The following is a 17,769-nucleotide window of genomic DNA, read 5'->3' on the forward strand; positions in this document are numbered from 1 at the left end:
CGCATCTAATAATATATTAAATGCGAAGCATTTCTTAGCGAACCTCTGGCACTTTGAGCATTTCTATCTACGTATCTATCTATCTATCTATCTATCTATCTATCTAGCCGCCTACGTCTGGGTGATCTCATGATCGCCTCCTTAACTTGGTGAAGACCAAAATTTGCATGGGCGGGTAAGAGGATTTAACGATTATGATTGCCGGGTCATGACATGAATAACGTTAAAATCCTGTCGCGTACGTCGTCAAACCCTTTCCACTAGACACGTGTGGCACATACCCGTTTACAACGGGCCGCGGTGTACGGGTATGCGCCACAGGTGATTGGCAGTTTATATCGACCGAGGAACGGCGAGAACGGACATTGGTAACTTAAATGCTAGAACGTTAAGAAAAACCAACAATGGCAGCGTTGACTCAACGAATGGAATGAATAAAAATTAGGATCCCTGCAGGAATCGAACCCAAGCATTCTGCGTGGCCAACAGGTATTCTACCACTGAGCCATGCCAGGTCTCTAAACTGGTTTGGAAAAACAGCCTACACAGGCGTAATATCGGTGCAACATCAATTGTGGTTGTGGTGCTTGCTATCTAATTTTACAAGAAAGCAATAAACACTACATGATACTGCTACGATGTGTACTCCTACGATAAATGCATCATATCAGATTAACGTCTGTAGTTTCAGTGTTGGCTCCGCTTTTATAGCAGTCTAATAAACACTACGTTTGTATTCATATGATTCAGCAAGCTATATTGAAGCATTGCTCGACCCCGGAGGAATACATTAACGAAAGTTACATGTGATATCCACATCACCGCACCGTAAATTGCACTTAGTCCGCAAGAACGACGCAGTGTCCACTTCATTTCTTACGAGGCTGGGCGATGGCCTCAGGCTGACCGAGGATGATGCCAGATTGAGTGACAGCCGCTTTGTAGACTAGGCCACGTAGGCCACATACGCCCAGGTAGTCTACGGATACGACAAACGCCATCCACTGATGTTGGTCCACGTAGCACTATCCAGGCCTACCAGCCTCGACGGCCTATACCTCAGGGTGGCTTCAGGTTCCTACTTGTCGCCGGCTCTGTCGACAGCCCATTTGTCGACGAAATGACCGAGGCATGAGGATGTTAATGCGGTCACTGACCAAGTCAAGGTGAAAAACACCGAGACGTTTCGGGACCCATACGGGTTCCTTGTTCACACTAAGTAGGCAAGAGCCGCGTGTCGCTTTTTTATGCTAAAATGTGACGTAATGAACAGGTGTAGGTGTAGGAACCGAGGCATCCTAGAATTCCAACAGCTCTACTATACCACATACTTCACTACACATGGACCCCTCGTCTCCACGATCACGACCGGATCCTATAACAAGTCATGACCAGCTGCTGGTGCTCACTGATAACGGTGATGATGCCCTTGTTCAAGAACTGTCAAGAACTTCTTCCACACATGCACACGAGTTCGTGAAAGTGCGTGCATTCTCGGGACACATATGCGGCTCTTCAACATATATATGTGTGCGTATCAAATTTAAACATATCTTTAGCGTCATTTTGTAACGTGTCGCTCAGTAAAAAAAGTTACGCCACAGTCACCTACCCGCCGCATGGTTCGCATAACATCGACTGCCGCGGTACGTGGGATCTGCCGAATTTTTTTTATGTGATCATTTTTAACCGACTAAACCGTATCTTCAGAGTACGCCCGGTGGAACACAAATCGTTAGTATATTTTTTTTTGCAATAAGTACGCTCCATAACATTCAGTGATATCATTTTCTATGAAGAGAGCTTCATGCGCAATCTTATCACTCATGCTTGAGCTTTGCGACATGGCAAATGACCACGCCACAATTGCCATCAATGTCTACCAGTGAACAGTTATTTTAATAAATCTTCGATTTCTCCCTTGTGCATAACACGTTTACTTGAAACGCATGTAGTCTGTTCAAAAGATACGGCTATAAAGAGCTTAGCAAATTGACAGGTATGTAGCGCATTGGTTTCAATCGCTGACCAGAGCGAACGGATGCGGCGACATATCCTGACGCATGAGAGCTTTACCAGCAAATTTCGCGTAGGTTCCTGCAAAAACGATTGTTCTTCTAGGGAGCGAATTATTTGTGACCAACTTTATCCAGCCAGGTACAACGTCCTTTTTGGACGTTTCTCCGCGCGGAATGCTAAAACAAACGAGATTTCCGGAAAACTTTCGGTTGCTGCTAACGTATACTTCCTTGCATTTGCATGCCGCGTTAGGAAAGTGAAGAAATGCTCCTGGGGAGTGTGTTACTGCTAAATGCCTGGCCACGCTGTGCGTTCAACGCTCGCGCACCCAAAGCGCTTGGCAGGTATATGGCCGTGCGAGGCCACTTGATTCGGGTAAGTCAATCGCATCGGCGGCGGCGCGCGGAAAACAGATGCGAAACTCTGAAAATTTTCCAGTGACTCTATTGCAAGCTGATGCGTCGGGACGAATGAACCACGATTCCAGGTGTTTTCTTTTCCCCCACCTCCGTTCCCGCGCCAGCGTCGTCGCATTGTTTAGGTCGAAGCTATGCCCTGTCGTCCAGGGGTGTTCAACAAGCCCGCCTTAGAAGGCGTCGCATGGAGGTCTTTAGCAACATCCCCTTTGTGTTCTCGGGCATTCTTGACCTCTTTTTCTGCCCGTTTCGCCGATGTTAGTCGCGCCACAATCGCCGCATTATGCTTTGTAGATGACATCGCTCTGATCGTCCGCAGGTGTGCAGTCGTTCGGTATACATTGAGATATGTGTTCATAAAATCTAAAGATCACACACCCGCGCGCGCTCAGAGTGGTGTCATTTATAAACTATGATGAGGTGACTGCGACGCCACCTACATCGGCAAAACAGGCAGGAAAGGTCAACGAGCCGTAATGAACACGAAGACGATGTTGCTAGAGCCACCCATGCCACGAGTTCTAAGACGGAGCTTGTTGAACACTGCTGGATGACAGGGCATAGGTTCGACATAAACAATGCGACGACGCTGGCTCAGCAACGAATGGGGGGGGGGGGGGGGGGGTTCCTGGAAGCGTGGTTTATGCGCCGCAACGCACCGGCTTGCATAAACCGCGGCCGCCTGTTTCCAGTGTATACTGAAGATGGCGCCTGCATGGTTGGCGAAGCTTACATATCATTTTGTGAATAATTGCTAAGTCACAGTTTACAAGATTTTACCGTGAAGCTGATTATCCCGAGTTGGTAGATGTGGGGGTAGTATGCCGTGTATATATGCACTGCACTGTGGGAACTTTCACATGTTTGAACCATACTTCCTGCTTCATGCCAAATAAACAATTAAGTACACCACTACATGCGCGTTTGAACGCAACTTTGGCAGATTCAGGAACACATTGGTCAAAGGTGTTGCAAGCCCGCTTGTACATGGCCATGGACAACACAATTTCCCTTTATTCAGTACGTCGGAAAAGGAAGTGAAAGACAGCACTTGTAGCAACAAGAATGTTCGGATTTTGCACCCATTTGAACATTGCCATGCTGCATACCTACATGGCCGTCACTCAGTATAAGTGTTTCACAAATCAAGAAAGTAGGGACGGTACTTCGCAGATATTTTCGGACTCGTTCTGGTCATATGCAGAACATGCAACATGCTTTCACGAATACTTATTGTTATAGCACACAGCAAGAACTCAATAATAAAATACTCTACATTCTAACGGCATGAGAATTTACGTACTTGCACAACCAGTTATATTCAGTCGTTGTCATGCTGATTTCACGAAGGCTTATTGCTATAGCACACAACAAGAACTCAGGTTAAACACAGTACATTCTAACTGCAAGTGAATATATGTACTTGCACAACCCGCTATATTCAATCATTGTCTTGATGTCGCAGCGAATGTCCTTTAAAAGTGACATTTCTTTAGAATAATCTAAAGCAGCCAAGAATGCGGAGAGTCACGTGGGGTGAAGAAATGAAGAATGTCGCATCTATGAGGCCGGAATCAGCTGGTACAAGATAAGGCAAATTGTAGACCACTGGGAATGCCTAGCTGCAGCAGTTGACACTGAATAGGCTGTGGATGGCAATGATGAAAGCATAAGTGTAAAGGGCGAGCGTAACATTTAGAAGCAAGGCTTGCTGTTGATAGATTTGGATTTAATCAGAACGCTATACGCCTGTTCTACATCTTAACAAGACAGACGTTGAGCGTAAGATTGGTGTTTCAATGAGTGGCAAACCGCTGAAGAAGGCATGTAGTCGGAGCCAATGTTTCAGAAGATGACTTGTCTAAGTCATAGAAGCAACCCTGATGCGAGTTGCTGACCCGATAAACACAAGTCCTCTTGTCGAATCATTAGCTCCAACAACATTCCTTGATTAACGATTTTTTTATGCGCTGTACATCTCGTTACATTCATTACAAAGCCTTAACTCTACCATATGTTGCTCTTGGCAATGATACTGGGTGTAATACTAGAGCTGCAGTGTCATAACCCGATGACCGGCTATTCAACCCTTGCATAGCACCACATTCATGAAGACTGCAAATATGTGGCGGTTACATTTCGATGGAGGCTAAATGCTTGAGGTCCGTGTACTGTGCGATGTCAGTGCACGGTAAAGAAAACCAGATTGTCGAAATGTCCGGAGCGCCCCCCCCCCCTACGGCGTCTCTCGTAACATTATCGTGGTTCTGGGGCGGAAAACCTCAGATGTTATCATATGAAGACTGCAAACCTTGAGGCTACACAAACCACAACACAATTGACAAGATATAAGAAAAGTGGAAGAGGTCCACTTGAAAAAAGAAATAAAAGGTACAAATAGGTGATATTCTTTTAAGTTTACAAGGTGGTTTTTCAACCCCCTCCTCTGCTGGTAAATAATGGTCATAATATGCCTGAATATACCTGAGTTAAAGTGATATTCTTCGGCCCAAAAATTTGCTATGATGTGAGGGCGCATGGAACTCTGTGCACGAAAAACTTTTGGCAAAATGTGAGAAAGCTGGAGAACATTTAATCGATAGCAGAATTAAAAAAAAAACAGGCCTTAGCAACTATCGAAGGGGTACAGAAGAAATAAGGGGGAAACATTTTACGATAACCGAAGCACTTTATGTTTGAAGCCAGGTCAGGTTGCCTTAGAATGTGTGGTCAAAAGTGCAATCCAGTAAAGTAGGTGAGGAATGCACTTGTTATGAGAGACATACAGAAGTGACGAAGCATGTTTTAAGTAAATGTGAAAATCTCCACCCGGGTGAACGCTTTGTGACTGGCTCACATGAAGCCCTAGGTTTTAGAGAAAGCTTGATAAAGTTGGGCATCTCTGCGATAGAAATCTGTAAGACAAATGGATGATTCGGGGTAAAAAGCAGGGAGATCGCCTAAAAAGAAAAAAACACGAAAAATGAGGTTATTATACTCTACAACACAGAAAGGTATACAATGAAATGCGTTTTTTCCTAAGGAAACAAATCGAATTCACGTAGGTAAGGCATTAAGGCGAAATAAAAATTGAGCTTGGTCACTTACATGTCACTGCCCCGTTATAAAGGAAAAACACATAGCATCCATCTATCTACAGAGGTGACCCGCCACGGTGGCCAGTGGTTAAGGTGCTCGGCTGCTGACCCGCAGGTCGCGGGATCGAATTCCGGCCGCGGCGGCCGCATTTTCCCTGGAGCCGGAAATGCTAGAGGCCCGTGCACTTAGGTTTATGTGCACGTTAAAGAACTTAAGGTGGTCGAAATTCTGGAGCCCTCAACTCCGCCGTCTCTCATATGATCTCGTGGGTTTGGGACTATAAACCTTAAAGATTATTGTTATTATCTACAGAGAAGAAACACTATAGTGCAAGATAACCTGTACAAAGTTATTGCATTGAATACATTGACTATAAGACATTTCTTTCTTTATTCTGAAGGTGGGAGTGTTTCATGAATACAACAGTTTATTATGCGTTTCAAGTTTGAACTTTTCGGCTAGGAGAAAACATTGTAAAGTGATGTAGTTTAAACATTTTTCAGAAGAAAGACCAATTCTTGCATATGAAATACATACAATCATTGCTTGACACTTGATTGTCGAATGTTCAATGCGTTTTTCTTTCCTACCACGGCCTCACAATTCTCCTCAAGCCAGTTGAATTGGTGCTGTTGCTTTAACTTGTGTTCGACACATTTTATGCGACTGTTTTGTGAAAATCATTTTATGCATAATTTATCATTGTAACCCCTCTGAAACGACGCCGCTGGAGTCAGCAGTATTTTGAAATATTAAACAAATAAATAATTATGCACTTTGTCATAAATCTAATGACAACAGAAAATAGACGGAAATGTGCCTAGCCATATTACGGCATAGTTGCAAAAAATAGCTTTATGACACATATCCCGGCTTAACTTTTGCAATGTAACAATACAAGCAGAAATATGGCCAAGACACAATTGTGTGGTATACCTTGCTGCCCGTTGAGACACCGTTTTTTAAACACCGGAGCTGTTCAAGCTTGAGCTCTGTCCGCGGCCAGCGACCGATGAAAGCAGGGCGCCACTGTGCAAAACGAATTGGATGCATAGCAGAGACATATATAGTATAACATAGCAAGGGGTTGGGAAAGGGCATAGAATAGCCACCTATAGTATAGCAAGGAGGTGGGAAAGGGAAGCGAAGGTGAGGAAGAGTGAAATGGGGCGTAGGGAGAGGGAAGAGGTAAAGCATTGCATAGCCATGTATAGAATAGTATATCAAAAGAGTGGGAAAGGAAAATGATGCAGATCTATAAGATAAGAGGAAGGAAAGGAGGAAAGAGAGGGTAAAACAAGTCATAGCATTTATCACAATATAACAAGGGGGTGAGAAAGGGAAGTGAGGATGAGGAGGAGGGGAGAGAGTAAAGTGCAACATAAAATTTTATAGTATAGTGTAGCAAAATGGTGGCAAAGGGAAGTGAGGGTAAGGAGGAGTGACGTGATAGGAAAAGAGGAGGGGAAGGCCACCAGCCCTGCTTTTTCCTGGGTCTTCGCGCCACTAGGGAGCAGTTTCCTCTATTTTTTAATCTATTTCTTTGCTTTACGCAAAAAAATTGCTAATGTGAATAATGCCTCAACGCAACAGGGCTTGTTACTAAGCTAGTTGGTTCATTGCTCTAGAAATATAGGTATGGCATAAAAAGGACGTGAACGAAGTGAAGACACGTGCTTGTTAATTCTTGCCTTTTTGTGCCACGCTTATTTCTTTCGAAGAATTCCTAAGCTGCACAAAGATTATTGTTCCTTGATCTTCGCTGCACAGCATATTAACACAGGATTCGAGCGGGCACATCTGTGCTCAGGCTAGTGGAATTCAAATTGTAGCATATTTAAGTAATATTCTTTTTATGAAATGCCACGCAGAAACACCTATGTGCAGCGCAGTGAAGGCAAAGCTCCAAGAAACATCACACAGCCTTGCCGTTGATGATTTGAGGAATTTATTCCTCGCTTGAAGTAAAATACACTTTTAAAGCTTGCTGTACTAATTATCACAAGAAAAAACAACACTTTGATGCGTAGGCGATAATATGTGTTGGATTCCTACACTGGAAAAAAGAACCCACAGTACGGGTTTTAACGCAATGCCTCCCAAGTGACAATTTTGACACTTGTGTTCTTTTGTGTCATCAGGAATGCACATAAAAAGCCCGTAATGTGAATATATTGCTTCTGAAAGAATCAGTCTTCTTCCCCATATACTTAAAAACTCATGAGAAAAACTGTCATGACAAACATTTTGCAATGTTTCTTCATGACATCAATTAGCATAAACTGAAGTAAAAATAAATTCAACTATTATATTCAAGGAACATTGTCGAACTGAAGGTAAATTAATATTTTGCTTCAGGTTAAAGAAAATTACGTATTGATACGAAACCTTAATTGTTTATTCAGAATTTGAAAAGCCTTTCCTTAATCACGAAATTTTTCAACAAGAAATAGCGCTTCCATGACGACTTCCCACAATCAGACATGATAGCACGCGTTTTCCAAAATTTTGAAAATGGTGTAGGAATCACCTGGCACAATGACATCAAATGACCCAAATAAGTATTGAAACAGTGTGTACCGTGAGACACTAAAACCAAGCACTAATCTGCTTTACTGCTAAGTTGCTTCAAAACCATCGTTTTAGTAAATGCCGACAAGAGGTTGATTATGGAAAAGTTGTCTAAACCTTTGACCTATTTTGATCTATCTCTATTATCAGGACGCCTAACTTTGGCACACACATACACACACTAAAGCGCGATGCATTTTACATGGTTCAATGGCTTCAAAGAGCATGCAGAGCCATATGTCAAGCCTTATAGCGTAAGGTCTGGACTGATCTCAGCAAGCTAATGTTTCTGTAACATGTAAATATCGACAAATACATACAAATTTATTCACTCACCCCCCTCTCAGTGTGTTGCTGACAAATTTGGAAGTCCCATTCACTGCCTTTGCTGCGTAAATCAATAAAATGCACTCACATTTAAACCTCAATGGGAGATTTACAAAAGTCCGCACCCATGAGCATTGGCTTCACAAGCCAGACGGCTCGTAATCCTGTCGTTACAAAACACTGCCGAGTGTATCACCTGGACTACTTCTGCAATTGTGGAAACAATCGCTGATGCACTTTGGTCATCTGGATGGGACCTTTTGGGCCTTCTCAAGTTGTACCAGACTAAAGTGCTCTGTAGTGCAATGTAGCTATGAAAGCCACAGTGGTAGCGTTAGGGTGTAACATTAATGTCTGATAAATCAATAAAAACAGGGAATACAGCGCATCAACAAAAAATTCGGCAGATCCCACGTATCGTGGGAATCGATGTTATGCGAAGCATGCGGCTGGAAGGTGACTGTGACGTAATTTTTGTTACTGAGCGAAACGTTACAAAATGAAGCTAAAGATCTCTGTAAATTTTATACGAACACATATATACTGAAGAGCCGCATATGTGTACTTAACCAGTTGTTTAAAGTTGGATAACGCTGCCAACGGCAACGTGGGTATTACCAACACCAGAAGCGGTAAGCTGATATCTAGTGCTTATACTTGTCCCTAATGATGGAGAATGCACCCATGTTTCACGAACCCGTATGCATGTGTGGAAGCGGTTCTTGATAGCTCATCAACAAGGCCATCATCACCGTGGTCAGTGCGCACCAGAAGCTGGTCACGACTTGTTATTGGATCCGGTCGTGATCGCGGTGACGAGCGGTCCATCTGTAGTGAAGTATGAGGTATATTACAGTTGTTGGAAATCGTGGGTACTTCGGTCATTTCGTCGACAAATTGTATGTCGATAGAGCAGGCGACATATCGCAACCTGAAGTCACCCTTCGCGTTGTTGAGGTATAGGCCGTCGAGGCTGGTAGGCCTGGGTAATGCTACGCTGACCAACATCAGTAGATGGCCCTTGTCGCGTTCGTAGGCGGCATGGGTGTATGAGGCCTACGTAGCCTAGTCTAATAAGCGGCTGTCAAGTGCACTTCCGGTGCGATGATGTGAATATCATACGTAACTTTCGTTAATGTATTCCTCCGCGGTCGAGTAATGATTCAATATAGCTTGCTGAATCATAGGAATACAAATGTAATGTTTGTTAGACTGCTATAAAAACGGAGCCAACACTGGAACCGTAGACGTTAATCTGATATGACGCCTGTATCGTAGGTATCATGTACTGTTTATTCCTTACTTGCAAAATTAGATCGCCAGCACCATAACCACAATTGACGTTGCACCGACATTACGCTAGCATAGCCTGTTTTTCCAAACCAGTTCACAGACCTGGCGTGGCTCTTTGGTTGAATACCTGATTGTCACGCAGAATGCTTGGGTTCGATCCCTGCTGGGATCATAATTTTCATTCTTTCCATTCGTCAGGTCAACGCTCCTGATTACAATTTTTCTTAACGCTCTTGCATTTAACTTACCAATGTCTGGTCTCGCCGCTCCTTGGTAGATATAAACTGTCAATCACCTGTGGCGCATACCCGTACACCGCGGCCCGTAATGAAAGGGTATGTGCCACGCGTGTCTGCAGGAAAGGGTTTGACGGCGTAGGTGACAGGATTTTCACGTTATTCATGTCATGACCCGACAGTCGTATTCGTCAAATCCCCTTACCCTACCATGCCAATTTTGGTCTACACCAAGTTGAGGAGGCGATCATGAGAACACCCAGACGAAGGCGGATAGATAGATAGATAGATAGATAGATAGAAACACTCAAAGTGCCAAACGCTCGCTAAGAAATGCTTCGCGTTTAAAATGCTCAGCCAATATTCAAAACATCAGCGAAAAGTTTACGGCACATACAAGTTCGCGCGCATTCATACCTCTTGATTTCTATGTGTCGATCTGTGTGCGCCTTGCTTACGCCTTTCGGCAGGCTTGTAGAGAAAGTCTGCCAGGCAAACAAAAACACGAGAGGCAAGTCCACTTTTTCTAGCATGCCTTATTCAACCCACATGAGGCGCCATGAGGTTGCAGTTTAGAAAACATGTAAACAGCAGCTGCTTTGTGCATGCATCGCATGCCCCATTAGTAGCATCCGATATAAGATCTGGTTTTTGTCAAAACACATGACTTACAAATAACTGGGACGAATATGAGCTAATAAGAAGCAGCTATATTTTCCTATTACATCACTTTCTAATGCAACTCGATGCCTTGAATGCCTAACTTTTACTTACACAGCCATTTTTCAAATAACGAGCTAGGTAAGTAAGTTCTGTTCCGCACTATATGTATCCAATCTAGAAATACCCATTTGTTTACTTGGTGATGTAATAACGATGAGTTTCTGTAATGTGCACGTAAATCTCGAAGTACACGGGCCTCTAGCGTTTTCGTATCAATTGGATACTGTAATTTCGTATCAAGTGGAAGCATCAATGGTAGAACCCGCATTGCTCGGATCAGCAGCTGAGCATTGTAACCACTGTACTACCGCAGTGGCTATTCATTCAGTAATATAGCTGTAACTGATGTACTCTGTAAGCTGCAGTGAAAGGTAAAGATGAGGGAAAGAGCTGTCTGTAGAAGAAAGAAATTCAAGGAAACAATGAGCCACAGACATTATGCGGTTGATATTTTCCTTGCAACGCCAACTACAGGAGCGCAGGCTGTGCACCTAAGGAACTCTAGTTCACCTTTTCTTTTTAAACCAAAAGCTTAGCAGTCTCTGTTCTTGTCTGCATATAACTCTGAAAACTACAGTTTACTCGCTTGTGTAGCTGTTTGACACAACGCGTGAATACGAATCAGCGTCGAGAGCAAAATATTGCAATTATTTGCCTAATATTCTACAGCCATTGAACTCCAGTGCTCAGAATACCTTGGACTGTAATTGAATAGATGTAATTTAAAGAGGGCAGCAAACCAATGAAGTAGCGTGTGGCTGCCACAGTGCAAAAAGAAGATGACTCTTATGCCATAAAAAATTGAATATACCCGGTATATTTGTATGATAAATATATAAATGACAGCTCACAGAAGCTCACAATTGTTTTAGATAGGACTATTGCACAAAATGAAGAATGAAAGCCACGTGCCGTGCAAATTTACCATTCATTTGTTTTAACTAATTGGCCACAAACAACCCCGCAGTTCAAAACTTCTGATGGGATAACTGCACACATGTATAATATGAGGACGTTGGCACGAGAATTTTGAGATTAAGTGGTGTAATAATGAAGTTATAGGGCATAAAACATGCATTCCGGCTGGTTTCAGTTTCTCGCTCTGTCTCACCATATTTCGCTTCCGCGAAGAGGTGTAGGCGTAGGTCGTTGTCGTCACTACGCCCACATGGGCAAGTTAACACGACATTAGTGATTATGTAACCACCGCACAGCCAACCACCCCGAACGCTTCTTCGACGTGCCGCTGCGTCAGTACTATAACTCAATGACTTTTCATACACTTTACTTCCTACGTTAAACTCATACAGCCCGTCAGGAGTGACGAACGCAGTCTACAATCGGTCGGGGTCAGCCATTGGAGCTTGCCAGTAACCCGAGCGTAAATCCAAAGACGAGAACTATACTGCTCCTTGCAAGCAATCGAGAGCATCGTCGACGCGTGGCTACGGGTATACATCCTTCCGAAGTGCTTCATTGCGATAGAAATTACTTGGTCAGTCTCGGCTGATTTTTGCCGTCGCCGCCTTCATGCACCGTATATGTATATGTCTATATATATATATATATATATATATATATATATATATATATATATATATATATTATTCATATGCTTCAGAGCATTATTCATATGCTTCATCCTCTCACCTGTAAATACTCATAATCACCACTTGGGTCTGAGTAGCGGGGCTCAGGCTCGAGATAAATAAAGAAGAGTCTTTCGGCTTGACCGTCGTCTCACAATATATATATATTGTCACGGGAATCAGGAATACACTGAAGAGACAGAAGCGGGTATATTACAATATTTACAAGCAGCTGTGGCACCGAATGGCTGCCAGCATCTCGCGCCGCATTCCAGCTTCTTCTTTGTCTCTTCATCCCTGGGTTGTCTCCAACGGCGTGCTCATGCAGAATGCCTCGTAACATCACCCCCGGCGGACAAAGCGCCGTCTCGGCGCCGCCTCACTCATTCAGGACTGGCAGTGTAATAGTGCTTGAGGCGCGACACATGAACGACATCAGTAGGTGGTGTAGCAGAAGAAGACGAACGCGGAAGGACGGGAGTGATGAGGTAGTCGACGTCGTTGACCTTGCGGATAACTTTGTAGGGCCCTGTGTAGCGAGGGAGGAGCTTCTCGCACAAGCCTTCGCGTCGATACGGCGTCCAGAGTAGGACAAGAGATTCAGGAGGGTAGTCGACTTCGCGGTGCCGATTATCGTAGCGCACTTTTTGTGAATCCTGAGAAGCACAGAGCCTAGCGTGAGCGATGCGGCGAGCCACGCGGGCTCGAGAAGCGACATCCTGAGCATACATGGTTGGTACGGCGGGATCAGATGGAAGAAGCGTTTCGAATGGCAAGGTAGGGTTGCGGCCGTACAGAAGAAAGAACGGCGAGTAGCCGGCGGTGTCATGCCGGGACGAATTGTATGCAAAAGTAACGTAGGGTAGAGTTGCGTCCCAATCACGGTGGTCAGTAGAGACGTACATTGACAACATATCCGTGAGAGTTCGGTTGAGGCGCTCGGTAAGACCGTTTGTCTGCGGATGGTAGGCTGTAGTAAGTTGATGTTCGGTAGAGCAGCTGCGAAGGATTTCGCCGATGACCTTGGCGAGGAAGCAGCGGCCACGATCCGTAAGAAGCTGTCGCGGAGCCCCGTGCCGAAGAATGACGTCACTGAGCAGAAAGTCCGCCACGTCAGTAGCGCAGCTAGTTGGCATAGCACGCGTTATGGCGTACCTGGTCGCATAGTCAGTTGCGACAGCAATCCATTTGTTGCCCGATACGGACGTAGGAAAAGGTCCGAGCAAGTCGAGGCCGACGCGGAAGAATGGTTCCGCTGGAATGTCGATAGGTTTCAGCAGGCCAGCCTGAGGAAGAGCAGGACGTTTGCGACGCTGACAGAGCTCGCAAGCAGCGATATATCGGCGCACAGAGCGATACAGGCCAGGCCAAAAGAACCGCCACCGCACGCGGTCATAGGTGCGTGAAACGCCCAGGTGTCCCGCAGTCAGGGCATCATGCAGATGTTGAAGAATGGTTGCACGCAGGTGTCGGGGAATAACTAGCAAGAATTCCGGACCATCAGGCTTCATGCTGCGGCGATACAGAACGTCATTGTGTAGGACATATCGGCGGAGAGAAGGGTCGGAACGTCCCGAGGAGACTTGCTGAATGAGCATCTTGAGGGTCTCATCCCGACGCTGTTCTGTGCCGATGTCGCGCAAATCAGATATGGCGAGTACACAAGAATCATTCTCATGGTCAGCGAGGCTAGCAGGTTCCACCGGATGACGCGAGAGACAATCGGCGTCCTGATGCAGCCTGCCCGATTTGTAGATTACGTCGAAGGAATACTCTTGGAGCCGTAGAGCCCAGCGACCAAGGCGACCAGTTGGGTCCTTGAGCGATGACAACCAACAGAGAGCATGGTGGTCGGTAATAACTGAAAATTCGCGGCCATACAAGTAGGGACGAAATTTTGCGACAGCCCAGACCAACGCAAGACACTCGCGTTCCGTGATTGAATAGTTGCGCTCAGATGTGGAGAGAAGGCGGCTGGCGTACGCAATAACACGTGTTTGGCCCCCCGGTGTTGGGCGAGGACGGCACCGATTCCATGCCCACTGGCGTCTGTGCGAACTTCAGTAGTCGCTGATGGATCGAAGTGGGCCAGTATAGGTGGTGAAGTGAGCAATTTGATCAGCGCCGAGAACGCAGCCGCTTGGTCCTGGCACCACGAGAAGGGCACGTCCTTTTTGAGGAGGTCGGTGAGCGGTCGGGCAATGGTGGCGAAATTGCGTATAAAACGTCGGAAGTAGGAGCATAAGCCAACAAAACTCCGAACATCTTTAGTAGAAGAGGGCACAGGGAAGTTTTTGACAGCGCTAATCTTGGCAGGGTCAGGTTGTACACCCGTGGCACTTACAAGATGACCAAGCACAGTGATTTGTTGCCGGCCGAAATTGCACTTTTTGGAGTTTAGCTGAAGCCCCGCTCGACGAAAAACAGCTAGAATGGTCGACAGGCGAGTTAGATGGCTTTTAAACGTTGGGGAAAAGACAATGACATCATCTAAGTAGCAAAGACAGATGGACCATTTATAGCCACGAAGGAGGGAGTCCATCATACGTTCGAACGTTGCCGGGGCGTTGCACAGCCCAAAAGGCATAACCTTGAACTGATAGATGCCGTCCGGAGTGACAAAGGCAGTTTTTTCGCGGTCTAAGTCGTCAACAGAAATCTGCCAGTAACCCGAGCGTAGGTCTATGGATGAGAAGTATCTCGCGCCATGAAGACAGTCGAGGGCGTCGTCGATTCGTGGCAGCGGATAAACGTCTTTGCGGGTTATCTTGTTCACAGCACGATAGTCGACGCAAAATCTCCAGCTGCCATCCTTCTTTTTGACCAAGACGACAGGTGACGCCCATGGACTTGAAGAGGCCTCTATGACGCCTTTGGAGAGCATCTTGTCGACTTCTCGTTGTATGACCTGGCGTTCTGAATGGGACACACGATATGGTCGCCGTCGGACAGGACTAGCATCGCCGGTATGTATTCGATGACTTACGAATGACGTTTGACCTAAAGGGCGGTCATCGAAGTCGAAGATATCCCTGTAGGTCATTAGAACGTGGCGGAGTTGCGCAGCTTGACAAGGCTGAAGATCAGGGGCAATCATTCTCGCGATTTCGTCGGGCGGTGCGCTTGCTGGACTGGCTGTAATAAAGGACGAGCAATCTTCAGCATCTAATGCCACGATGTCGCATGCATCAAGCGCTGATACGTTAGCCAATGAAATGCCTTGTGGTAGAACTTTGGCCGAGGTACTGAAGTTTAGGAGCGGGAGCTGTACGCAGTTGTCGACAACGTTCACGAGGGTATGCGGCACAGCAACATTTCGGTCCAATAGCACGTCAACTAAAGGAGACACCGTGTACTCGCCGTCGGGAAGAGGTGGTGATGTCGTCAAGGCCACCCACGTGGCGGCTTGCGGAGACAGCCGAACATAATCTACACTGCACAAATGGTGTCGGTGAAGCTTGGACATCAACAAGCCGAGGCAGCTCAAGTTGAAGAACGCCGGTTGCACAGTCAATGAGGGCGGCATGAGTAGACAGGAAATCCAATCCTAGAATGATGTCATTTGGGCACTGCTCAAGAACAGCAAACAAAACAGATGTCTGGTGGTCGGCTATGGTGATGCGTGCTGTGCACATTCCTATGACGGCAGGACTTCTTCCGTCAGCGACTCGAATAGTACAAAGAGCAGCCGGAGTAAGCACTTTCTTCAGGCGGCGACGAAGTCGAGCACTCATCACAGAAATATGTGCCCCAGTATCAACAAGTGCAGAAACAGTCAGGCCGTCAACGTCAACGTCGATCAAATTTCGTCGTGTCGGCAGTACAAGCAGGGGATTTGAGGTGGAATTAGAAGATGCAGCATCACCCCTAAGAGCTGGATGTTTTAGTTTCTCTGTCGAAGGTTGAGCGGCGAGGTCGGACGTCGTCGTAGAGGGGACGGAGACGACGGGCGACGCGCTGGAGGCGAACGGGACTGGTGACCTCGGGGCGATGGTGAGCGGCTGTGCGGCGTAGCAGTGGCATCGAGGTTGTATGGTTCGGAAGGCGGGGAACGGCGGTAGCTATCGGTGTACGCCTCAGAAGGCTGGAAACGGCGGTAGCTGTCGGCGCGGCTAGCAGTGGCATACCGGGTTCTTAAAGGCGACGACCAAAGGTTGTTACAATATCGTGCGACGTGACCTATGCGGCTGCAGTTGAAGCAGATCGGTCGATCATCTGCAGTGCGCCATTCAGCCGGATTACGCGAGCGTGGATAGAACCGTTGTTCCTGGGGCGGCGACCTGTTGCGAGGCGGCGACCTTGAGCGGAAGTCAGTTGTCCGAGACTGAGCAACGGCGCAGACAGAGAAGCCCAAATTGCCGAGTTCCTCCCGCACAATTGACTGGACTAGGGAAACTGTGGGCACCTGCGAATCACCGTGGCCGTTGATGGGAAGAGCAGGTGTAATTGCTTCTATTTCCCGGCGGACGATTCGTTTAATTTCGGACGCCGGCGACGACTGCAGACGAGAGGTCAGTCCATCTTCGCACGAGGACGTCGCAGCGGTGTTTGGCAGCCGAGTGAATGACTTCGCAATGCGCCGGCTTTTGGCCTGTTCAAAACGCCGGCATTCCTCAATAATTTCGTCGACGGTCGCACAATTCCGACACATTAGTAGGTTGAACGCGTCGTCAGCTATTCCCTTCAGGACGTGACCAACCTTGTCCGACTCCGACATGTCGCTGTCGACTTTACGACAAAGAGCCGGCACGTCCTGAATGTACGATATGTACGGTTCGGTGGCCGTCTGAGCACGGATGGACAGCTCTTTCTTTGCGGCTGCCTTTCGACCCATAGGCTTCCCAAATAAGTCGCAAAGTTTTCGCCTAAAGGTGTCCCAACTTCCGATCTCCTCCTCGTGGTTCTCGTACCATACCTTTGCCGTGCCTTTTAGGTAGAAGAGCACGTTGGCCAGCATGAGAGTCGGGTCATATCGATTGATAGCACTGGTACGTTCATAGTCAGCTATCCAATCTTCAACGTCGACTTCATCCGTACCGCAGAACGTCCCAGGGTTCTTCGGTTGCGTCAGCACGTATGTTGGCGGTGTTGTGGCCGGTGCAGGCGTTGCCGTGGCCTGTGCAGGCGTTGTAGTAGCCGATGCAGGGGTGGTGACGGCATCGGTCTCGTTTTCCATCATGGAAACTCCGAGTCGACGACCACTGCGGAGCTCCGTTGTACAGCGCTTCTTCTACCCCGCAGCTCCACCAAATGTCACGGGAATCAGGAATACACTGAAGAGACAGAAGCGGGTATATTACAATATTTACAAGCAGCTGTGGCACCGAATGGCTGCCAGCATCTCGCGCCGCATTCCAGCTTCTTCTTTGTCTCTTCATCCCTGGGTTGTCTCCAACGGCGTGCTCATGCAGAATGCCTCGTAACAATATATATATATATATATAGCAAAACCGCAAAGAAAAATATTTCAGAAAAACTTTCCGGCCGGCGGAATCG

At 46.5% G+C, this 17,769-nt stretch overlaps 1 long non-coding RNA gene across 1 annotated transcript; it reads right to left on the reverse strand.

Annotated features, from left to right (window-relative positions):
• Nucleotides 1–5,152: 5,152 nt before the first annotated feature.
• LOC119389061 (uncharacterized) lies at nt 5,153–9,184 on the reverse strand. The gene is made up of 3 exons (XR_005182982.1): nt 9,130–9,184; nt 6,471–6,563; nt 5,153–5,395 (listed from the first exon to the last, which is right to left on the reverse strand). It is a non-coding gene; the product is annotated as an uncharacterized LOC119389061 (long non-coding RNA).
• Nucleotides 9,185–17,769: the final 8,585 nt, after the last annotated feature.

Source organism: Rhipicephalus sanguineus, chromosome 4 (assembly GCF_013339695.2).
Source record: "Rhipicephalus sanguineus isolate Rsan-2018 chromosome 4, BIME_Rsan_1.4, whole genome shotgun sequence".
In the NCBI taxonomy this organism is placed as follows: Eukaryota; Metazoa; Arthropoda; class Arachnida; order Ixodida; family Ixodidae; genus Rhipicephalus; species Rhipicephalus sanguineus.